The 8593-nt window shown below is 44.8% G+C and overlaps 1 long non-coding RNA gene across 1 annotated transcript in view; it reads right to left on the bottom strand.

Annotated features, from left to right (window-relative positions):
• Positions 1-6457: 6457 nt before the first annotated feature.
• Positions 6458-8593, bottom strand: part of LOC123380520 — a 45477-nt gene continuing 43341 nt past the window's right edge. Inside the window, exon 3 of the long non-coding RNA XR_006586406.1 lies at positions 6458-6600. This is a non-coding gene — a long non-coding RNA (uncharacterized LOC123380520). The remainder of the gene's footprint in view (positions 6601-8593) is intronic.

Here is an 8593-nt window from a genome sequence, read left to right as displayed (position 1 = left end):
GAGAACCTGCTACATTTTGCCAATGTTTAAACAGGAAATGCGTAAAGGAATGCATGGGACTTCGGTTGTGGCCTTGTGTTGCTTACATGTTGGTAGTGTTATATACAAGCGCGTATCTGCAAGGGGTGGGGGGGGCGGGTTTAGGAGAAGGAGCTCATCAGAGAAAGGGCTTATCAAGGCTGTAACATTTCAGCTAGTCCTGGGAGGATGAGCCAACATTTCAGATGGAGAAAAGCCAACAGCAAAGCATGAAGCCGGGCGAGCACAGCCTGCTGAGTAAATTGCTGTGGTGTATTAATACTTAGTTAGAAAATAAGGTGAGAAAAGAGTAAAACAGCAAATGTTGTTTTTCTGTCACTTGAAAGCATTTAGGAATAGGCTGTCGTTAGGGGCCTAAAGACGAATGGAATTGCTTAGCTTGAAGACAGCTGTCTTCATGTACTGATGAAAATTAGAAAAGCCAAGGTACAAAATATAACTGTGCCTTTTAACCCACGTACCGTCCCTCACAGAGAAGCAAAAGAAAAGAGCCCTGAACTTCTGAGAAGAGATGGAGAAGATGTCTCCTTTTCTCCTCTGCCTTATACTCTTTTCCTATTTCCCGTGAGGAGGAGGATGCTGCAGAATTCCTCAGCCAAGTCAGACTTCAGCTCAGGTCATGATCTCACGGTCCGTGAGTTCGAGCCCCACGTCGGGCTCTGTGCTGACAGCTCAGAGCCTGGAGCCTGTTTCAGATTCTGTGTCTCCCTCTCTCTCTGCCCTCCCCTGTTCATGCTCTGTCTCTCTCTACCTCAAAAATAAATAAACATTAAAAAAATTTTTTTTTCTAAAAAATAAAAATCAGTTTGTCACTTTTTAAGCTCAAAATCAATAGAAGGAATCACACAGAGATCAACAGATTTAACTCCATAAAAATTAAAACCTGCGCTGTATCAGAACCTCACACAACCTAAATGAAAGACAAACAATAAACCGAGAAATATATTCACCATTGTTATGATGGCAAAGTCCAGCTCAGTCCAGTTCAGTTCAACAGCCCCCAGCCGTGCATTCCTGAGGAACTACAACGAGGAGTGGGGGGACGGGGGGGTGCGGATACAGGGCACCCAGAGCTCAGTGAGACAGTTTCTGTTCTCACGGAGTTCTGCTGAGAGGGCAGGACATATAGATGACCATTCCGGGTGATGTTATAAGGGCACGAAGGGCTCTGACCAAAGACAAGGATGGCCACCTTGTGTGGCATGAGGTTCAGGGCAGGCTTCCCGAAAAGGGGCCCTCAGACCAGTAAAAGTGGAGGAGAATCTATTCAAAGCAACAAGAAGGCAAGGGGGAGGGGACTTAAAACAGTGGACAAAGCCGTGGAGGTGTGAAACATCCTGGTGTGTATGCATATACTGGGGGGTGGTGACGACTTCTTCGGGATTCTGGAAGAAAGCACAGTGTTGGGGGTGATGGAGACCGGGCTGGACAGGTAAACCAGGATGCTGACAGGGAGCCACCAAAGCCCGGAACAAGGGCCCAGGCAGCGATTGCAAGCAAATCTTGCAAGACAAGGAAGGAGTTAGGATTCAATAGAGTTTACGGCATAATAGCTTTAGATTGGTGAGTAAAGGGAGTTTAGGATTTTGAGTTGAGTTCTGATGAGCACGTCCTTCGTTCTGATAACTGTTTAGCTGATTCACAGCCTCACCTTGCAAGAGTTGGTGTTTCCTCGAGTCAGTGACTAAGTCATGTTTGCTTGGTCTGAGCATGGTTTATCACAGGCACAGGGAGGTATACCTGGTCCCAGAAGTGTTGGGACGTGGATGCCAAGAACATACTTGTTCCTTTTCCCCAAATATGTTAGAGGAAAGCTGTCCCAGCTCAGGCACCTACCTAAGACTGCCTTGCTTCAGCACCCCACTCCAAGCCAACCCCACTCCTTCATGATGCTTTGGATGAACAAATCATATTTTTTTTAAATGCGTTTGGAAAATGGGATTACAGTGACCCTGGGATTGCCTGATGGGGAAGAACAAATGGATTCTAGAGTTAGACCGACAGCGACAGTTGGGGGGGTGGGGTTTCCCACAGTGCAGGGGACAGGTGCGCATTTACATGTAGGGAGTTGCAGAAGAAGGGTCATCTGGGGGGACACAGAGGAGTGCTGGCCTCAAGACAAAGGGAGTAAACTGGTCCCTTGGGGAGACAGAGTGGGATCCTCTGGGAAGAGTTTACCTTTTTCTGTTGTTCTTTTCCATTGACCATTGAGTCACATTTGGTGTGCTACTAAACATTTTCTTCTCCTTTATTGAGATAACTTTTGGACATCCCAGCGTGGAGCATCAACAGGGAGGCGTTGGGAATTAGAGATTTGAGCAGTAAAGGGAAACAGAGCCTTTGCAACATGATCCATCCACGAGGGTGGTGGCACCCTATGAGAGGAAGGAGAGCACCCAGAGCTCCAGCGGGGACGGGGGAAGCAGGAGGTGTGCACCAGACCCAAATAGCTGCCACATGGATGCTGAGAACCAACTCCTTCCTTTTCCCCAACTATGTTAGAGGAAAGCTGTCCTTGAAGAAGATAGGCTGACCCTTGGGTTGTCTTTGCATCACTGGAAAAAATAAACAATTTGAAAACCAGAAAGAGACCTTAAAAAAAGAGTTACCTCAGGGTGCCTGGGTGGCTCAGTTGGTTAAGCACCTGACTCTTAATTTTGGCTCAGGTCATGATCTCATGGTTTGTGAGATCGAGCCCCATGGGGGGCTCTGTGCTGACCATGTGCAATCTTCTTGGGATTCTCTCTCTCCCTCTTTCTCTGCCCATCTCCTGCGCTCTCTCTCTCTCTCTCTCTCAAAAATAAATAAATAAATAAACATGAAAAAGAAAGAAATAAAAGAGTTACTTTAATTTTCCGTATATTTTATGCAGGGAAGCAGAAAGAACTAGATTAAAATGAGCAAGAATAGCCTACAAGATCCTTAATTGATAAGTGACGAGGCACTCATTTAACTGGTGGCTGTCCTGAATAATATGCATTGGAAAGTGTATAATCTAAAGTAGCACACAGAGTAAGAAAAATAGCCATGGAAATAAGGAAGTAGTCAAGAAAAGTTCCATAAATTAAATCATAGTTTGAAAGGATAAAGTCATGTTAACACTCATTACCATATTTTAATTTCATGGTGATTAAAATTATAATGTAGCTTGTATTACCACTTAATTGATCTGCCAACATCAAGTATTTGCAAGTTTCTTTTTGTTCTCCGAAGTCATAAACTATCTATTCTTTGCTGCATAATTTTGGAGGTGATTTCAAACCATAAATATTTCTCTTTATTAAAATTCTCAGGAAATTAGAACCTCGATAGCTACTTATTTATATCTGCTTTGGCAAGAGGCCAGGAAATTCATTTTCTTATATTTTGAATTCTACAAAATTAAAGTGCTAAAGAATATTATCTATTAATCTTCATGCTTCCTCTTATGACAGTTTTACAGTTTAATAGCAATGTTCAGATACCCGAGGGTGACTAGCTAAGCTATGTCCCTTTAAAACTGGGTATTTTTCCTTGGTAGAAAGCCGACCCTTGCTGAAGATACAGGCCTAACTCAGTGGCAAGCCTGGCACATTTTTAGCACCCGGCCAGCCTGCCCAAGACAGAATTGTCCCCTGGTGGTGCCAATCTCCGGAGACCTGGCATATTTCAGGGCCTTCGCCTTGCTCGGGTACCCCTACCTTGCACACACCCCTCGGATGAGATGATGTCTTTGCACCGACCCTTTGCCGCGATTAGCCATGACCCCTGAGAATGCAGCTGCCTCCAGCCCGATTTAGCTCATCCCTCATTGGTGTCTCTGTACTCGACCACCCTGGTTCTGATGGAATAAATAGGACACATATGCCATCGGTGGAACCTCATGAGTCTCTTTAGATAAAAATAAATTTAGAAACTTGCAAAACCTTTCAGAGACAATACTTTCCTAATGATTCCTGACTCCTTTGACACCCCATTGCACTGATTAATGGTCATTCAAATTGACCACCTGGCATAGCTCACTGTCAAAATCAAAAAGGACATATTTTCAAAAGTCAGGTACTGCCTTTTGTGCTGTAAAATCCTGCTATGTGTGTATGTGTGTGTGTGGGGGGGTGCATGTGCATGTGCAGACTTATGACAATTGTAAACAGATATGTGACCTGAATCCTAAAATTATTGGTGCCCCCTACTCTGCATGTATGTTCTCCAGTACTGTTACTCCCAGCACTTATAAAATTCGCCATTACAGTGAGTACTCATACTCAGCAATATGGTTAGACCAAGTCTGGTCAAATATTTTAAGCCAACTAGAAGCAGAGAAATGTTCTGTAGAGATCTTTGGTATGAACTATCTGGAGGTTTAAAAAAAAAAAACCACCTAAAAGGCAACAGAAACAGCCTGTTTTACATCATAACAAGCTATGAGCAGAGAAATATACTTCATACTGAAGCTCAGTATGAATTTGATCACTCTCCCTAACATTTTTAAAAAATCTGGCTCTGATGGGGTTTACAATTGAGCACATGCAAAATTCACACATGAGAACATTGTCCAAGGTTGTAGAGAGTCAGGGAATATTTAATGGTAAGAAATAGAAACCCATTCAGAAGGACACAAACCCGAAAAGAGAGCTTATTGGAAGCAGATGGGGGATATCTCTCAGATCCCAAGAGCAGAAAGTATAGCCAGAGGGAGAGTATAAATGAAAGGCAGGGTCTAAGGTTAAGGACTGCATAGTCCCTTAGCTGTTCCCTGTGTGGTCCAGCTCTCATGGATCTATGAGAAGAGAGCACAAGCTTCTGCTTCACCCGAATTTCATGTCTTGAAATCTCAGTCTGAGTCTCCTCCTTTAAGTTCAAGAGAGAGGGGAGGGGGCGCCTGAGTGGCTCAGTTGATTAAGAATCTGACTCTCGATTTTGGCTCAGGTCATGATCTCATGGTTTGTGAAATCAAACCCCGCATCGGGCTCTGCACCGACAGTGTGGAGCCTGCTCGGGATTCTCTCCCTCTCTCTCTCTGCTCACCCCACAAATGCTTCTTCTCTTTCTCAAAATAGATAAATAAACATTGAAAACAAAGAGAGAACATACAGAACTCAAGGGCCTTTGTGAGACCCTGAAAATTGGGGAGTGCCCAGGTCGAGGTCACAGACCTGGAGGGCAAATATTGGGAGAGGAGTAAGGAATCAATCAAAGGGTTAACTATATCATCATCTCAGCCAGAGACATTTAATTAAATTCTCTCATTTAATTCTGACGACAAACCTCCCACACAGTAGAGGTGGCACAGTGTGATAACTGCACACCCAACCTCTGGAGGCCAAGGGCCAGTCCTGCCACTTACTAGTGGTAGAATCTTGGGCTGGTGATCTTTCTTGTCCGGCCTAAATTCTTCATCTGCAAAACCCCCGCAAAGGATTAGCTCCAGCTCATCTGCCCACTCCGGGGTTAAACAAGATTGGGAAGGAAGGGAGAAGAGGTGAAAGAAAGATGAACCGTTGCCGAGTGATCTGTTAGCAGCCAAAGCCTACACGTATGTTTTGACGTCTCGGCAAATTCCCAAATCTTCAGATAAACTAGGAGATCTTAGCTGCATCTCTCTACCTCCGTCCCTCTCCCCCAGATCTTCCAATTATTCCTACTGTTTATTCTGCAGCCCATCTGACTATTCTCCTCACGAAGATCTGATCACGCCTCATCGTCTACATCACACTTTAGTAAGGCACATAGGGTCCTTCCCAGACCGCCCCAGCCACTTTGCCAGCCTCATATCATGCTCCCCATCTTCTCCACTCTGACTCTCTTCTAACCACCCCAAATTGCTTTTCTCAGTGACATTGTTCTCATACGTCTGTGTGTGTGTGTGTGTGTGTGTGTGTGTGTGTGTTTGCACATACAACTCTCTTTGCCTTCATTGTTCTCTCTCTCTTACTCTTCTGGCGAAAGTTCATCAGTTATTCAAGATCCAGGTAAAATATCCATGAATTCTTTGGGCTGTTAGTTGTTCCCTCCTAATCCTCCAAATATGCCTCTATTGCAGCACCTGTGATATTATGTGTGCATTGTATCTACCCTTGCCTGGCTCTCTATCTCACCAGTATCTGACGATCCAGAGGGCAGGCCTTGGGTCTTCTCCATCCCTGCATCTCCAGGGCCCTAGCATGGTTCCCAGGGTAGGCTTGTAATCACTGCGTGCTGAATGAATATGACCCCTGGAGACTTCACACCCAAAGTCGGTCTCAACTGGTTATCTTGCAAGGATTTGAGTCTACACCCTCTAGTTGAAGCTTAATCATGTTTAGATACAGAAAGAAGACAATGTGGAGTATTGTTGCTGTGGAAACAAACTTGGAAAATGGCTTTCTTTTCTACTTTATATAAATGTAGGAGCCACATCTCATGGCTCAGCTGAATGTGAATACTTACACAATGGCATTGAAGGCACACAGCTCGCTCTGGAGGCATCTCTGCGGCAGTCAGCTATGCGGACCATGGAACCCGCTCCATGTACCATTCTAGCATATAATCTTTCTCACTTTGGTGAGCAGTCACGGGGTTAAATCTTATTTTCAGCGCATCCTACAATGAAATTATTGCATTTTAGTGGATTTCTGTTGGGGGATTTAAGATGTTTTTAAATCACACAGTGTAACAATTTTTCAAGAGAAAAAAGACACACTTACCCATTATTTTTAAAAGTTCCTTTCAACAGCTTCTATTCTGTTTTATGTATTTGGGATCAGCCCACATGGAAAGGCTTTCTTAAGATTCTATAGAAATATTTTCCCTTTCCTGCCATGAACTCGTACAAGAAAGGAACTAAAAAGTAATAACAAAATACTTTGCATTTTGTGCTATTTCTCCTTGTGTGATGATTCTTTGTAGAACCACCATGTCTCCTGACTGATTACTGGAAGGAACATGAGGAAATTTTCTTATTTTTTTTTATATTAATTGACCAAAAGACCATTTTCATGTATCAAAACCTCCACTTCCTCTAGGGTTCTATAACCTGACGTTTACCATGTCGGTAACTTCCCTGGCTCTCAGTCTAAACCATAGTATCAGCCCAAATGCCCTTGCTTCAAAAATTGTAAAAAATGGGGGAGTTTCTCATTTTAACCTGTATAGGATATTACATAATTCTAACATTAAAGAGAGACTTTACGGCAGTACACAAACTTTGTCTACATGCTTTCACTCACTAGATGTTCCCATGGAATAGATGGAGAAGTCACATGTAAGTGGATTTGACAAAGAAAACATAACACTGAGCTCTTTGGGTTGTTAAGACAATAAATTAAGAGAGCGCATGTGCATAATGCAGGGTTCCTTGGAAGTTCTGTCCTCTCCACTCTGCATGCTCTGTACTACCCCAGGGTGACCCCCATCCACTCTGGAGTGTGTGTGTGCGTGTGTCCCGAATACCTGTACTTCAAATTTTGCCCACGAGTTTCCAATCTACACACGCGATTGTTTACCTGGACTTTCCAGTCACCTCTAACACAATATATGTGACACTAACTAACCTCACCTTTCATCTTCCCACACTGGCTTCCCTTCCTGAATCCCCCCAATATTGGAGAGTGTGCTGTCACCCACCTGGGTGCCTGTGCCAGAAACCTGGGCAGCCTGACTCCCTCCTCACCCTTGCTCAGCCTTCATTTCCGTCCGATCAATCTCTGAGCCCTGTTATTCAGTGACCAAGTCTAAGCAGACAACTCATTGTCTCCATCTTGTGTCTCTGCCTTGGCCAAGGCTGCCGACCTCGCTCTCTGGGGCCCCTGCAGGGGCCACCTCGCTCAGACTTCACTGCCGCCGGTCTTCACCTTCCTGCCTCTCTCCCGTTCAAGGCCTTCCTCTTCTCCCTGGAGCAAAACCAAGTTCCGTGTGACCCTTTGGATCCTTTCTCTGGTTACTGCTCTCCAACTTCCTTTCCCATTTTCCTAACGTCCCACTGTCCAGCCGGACCGAGTGTCTTTTATGTCTCCCAACACTTGCTGTTTCTCTTACCTCCAGGGTTTCCAACCGGCTCAGACTTTGCTGACTGGGAGCTATCAAACTACAAATAGACAAAAACCCCAGGGGCACCTGGGTGGCTCTGTCAGTTGAGCCTCCGACTCTCGGTTTTGGCTCAGGTTGTGAGCCTAGGGTTGTGGGATCAAGTCCTCCCTCGGACTCCACTTGGGATTCTCTCTCTCCCCCTCTGCCCCTCTCCCCAGTTCACTCTCTCTCTCTCTCTCTCATCTCTAATATAGATAGATCGATAGATAGATAGATAGATAGATAGATAGATAGATAGATAGATATTCTAGGATTTCTCCTGTGACTCTTTCTCAGAGTAAAGTGTTTTCTTTCACCTCTCCCTGGACTCCAGATCGTATTTCCAAGTGTCCTGCAGTTCACCCTCCGCATGGATGTTTAACAGACATCCCGGACAGGAACCATGTCCCAGACCGATCCCCGTCCGTGTAGGCCACCATTCTCCTTACCACGTGCCACCCCTCGTGCACTAGGTATTTCACTTGCTCATTCTGTTCCCCATACGTCTCCCTCGAAGGTAAGCTCCAAC

The sequence above is a fragment of the Felis catus genome, chromosome D1 (genome assembly GCF_018350175.1).
Source record: "Felis catus isolate Fca126 chromosome D1, F.catus_Fca126_mat1.0, whole genome shotgun sequence".
NCBI classification, from domain to species: domain Eukaryota; kingdom Metazoa; phylum Chordata; class Mammalia; order Carnivora; family Felidae; genus Felis; species Felis catus.
The sequence above is the reverse complement of the archived record's forward strand: the minus strand, read 5'-3'. Positions and strand labels throughout refer to the sequence as shown.